The sequence below is a fragment of the Oryctolagus cuniculus genome, chromosome 2, assembly GCF_051225735.1.
Source record: "Oryctolagus cuniculus isolate XC-2025 breed Fujian yellow rabbit chromosome 2, ASM5122573v1, whole genome shotgun sequence".
NCBI classification, from domain to species: domain Eukaryota; kingdom Metazoa; phylum Chordata; class Mammalia; order Lagomorpha; family Leporidae; genus Oryctolagus; species Oryctolagus cuniculus.
In genome coordinates this window covers 159,643,770-159,645,653 of record NC_142868.1, presented here as the reverse complement: position 1 = coordinate 159,645,653, position 1,884 = coordinate 159,643,770, and the positions used below count along the sequence as shown (strand labels likewise).

The 1,884-nt window shown below is 49.4% G+C and overlaps 1 pseudogene across 1 annotated transcript; it reads left to right on the top strand.

Annotated features, from left to right (window-relative positions):
• On the top strand, positions 1-1,594 carry LOC100350633 (peptidyl-prolyl cis-trans isomerase A pseudogene; annotated as a pseudogene). The gene has a single exon (XR_016230375.1). The product of XR_016230375.1 is annotated as a peptidyl-prolyl cis-trans isomerase A pseudogene (transcript).
• The last annotated feature ends 290 nt before the right edge of the window (positions 1,595-1,884 follow it).

The window sequence follows — 1,884 nt, the reverse complement described above, 5'->3', positions numbered from 1 at the left end:
GTGAGAGAGACAGAGAGAAAGGTCTTCCGTTAGTTCACCCCCCAAATGGCCGACACGGCCAGCGCACTGTGCCAATCCGAAGCCAGGAGCTAGGTGCCTCCCCCTGGTCTCCCATGCGGGTGCAGGGCCCAAGCACTTGGGCCATCCTCCACTGCCTTCCCGGGCCACAGCAGAGAGCTGGACTGGAAGAGGAGCAACCAGGACTAGAACCTGGCACCCATATGGGATGCCGGCACTGCAGGCAGAGGATTAACCAAGTGAGCCACAGCGCCAGAGGACCTTTCTCTCTGTCTCTCCCTCTCACTGTCTGTAATTCTCTCTCTCAAATAAATAAATAAAATCTTAGAAAAAAAAAAAAAAAAAGGCGGTTTTGCAGACGCCGTTGTCGCCCGCAGCTGCTCTCCGTCAGCCATGGTCAACCCCACTGTGTTCTTCGACATCGCCGTCGACGGCGAGCCTTTGGGCCGCGTCTCCTTCGAGCTATTTGCAGACAAAGTTCCAAAGACAGCAGAAAACTTCCATGCTCTGAGCACCAGAGAGAAAGGATTCGGTTATAAGGGTTCCTGCTTTCACAGGATTATTCCAGGATTTATGTGCCAAGGTGGTGACTTCACACGCCACAATGGCACCGGCGGCAAGTCCATCTATGGAGAGAAGTTCGAGGATGAAAACTTCCTGCTCAAGCACACAGGTCCTGGCATCTTGTCCATGGCAAATGCTGGGCCCAACACAAACGGCTCCCAGTTCTTCATCTGCACTGTCAAGACTGAATGGTTGGATGGCAAGCATGTGGTCTTTGGCAGAGTGAAAGAGGGCATGGGCATGGTGGAAGCCATGGAACACTTTGGGTCCGAGAATGGCAAGACCAGCAAGAAGATCACCATTGCCAACTGTGGACAACTCTAATGCGTCTGAGTTTTATCTCACCCACCTGACCATTCCTCTAGCTCAGGAGAGCGCCCTCCGCCCCATCTGCTCGTGACACCCTGAATTGTGCTCTCCCTGCCGGTCTTTGGTTCCGTGTTTTCCTTACTTCCCCTCCAAGTCTAGCGGAATTGCAGAGTTAAAAGTTATGATTATGAAATAAAAACATAAAAAAAAAAGGCTAGTGTGACTGCAAAACAAAGGAGCTGGGACCAGATCTTACAAAGCCACAGGAGTCCAAAATTTGGGCTTAAAATACCTGTTGTTTTTTTTTTAAAGCCCTAGCCTGCAGCACCAGTTTGAGTCCTGGCTGGTCCACTTCCTATCCAATTCCCTGCTAATGCACCTGGGAAAGCAGTGGAAGATGGCCCAAGTCCTTGAGCTCCTCCTGCACCCACATGGGAGACGGAGACCCGGAAGAAGCTTCTGGCTCCTGGCTTTGGATTGGCTCAGCTCTGGCCGTTGCAGCCATTTGAGGAGTGATCCAGTAGATGGAAGACCTCTCTCTGTGTCTCTACTTTTCTCTGTAACTCTTTCAAGTAAATAAAATAAATCTTTAAAAACAAAAAATCCTGGGGAAGCCACTAATATTCACACAAATTAAAAATGTTTGCTTTCCATTATGAAAAAGAAAAGGCAAAAAACAAAATGGAATAAAATATTCACAATACTTCTGACAAATGATTGTATTCTTTTTTTTTAAGATTTATTTTATTTATTTGAAAAAAGAGTGTGAGGTAGAGACAGAGAGAGAGGTCTTCCATCTGCTGGTTCACTCCCCAGATGGCCTCAACGGCAGGAACTGCGCAAATCCGAAGCCAGGACCAGGAGTTTCCTCCCAGTCTCCCACACGGGTGCAGGGGCCCAAGGACTTGGGCCATCATCTACTGCTTTCCCAGGCCAGAGCAGAGAGCTGGATCAGAAGAGGAGCAGCCGGGACTAGAACCGGCGCCCATTTAG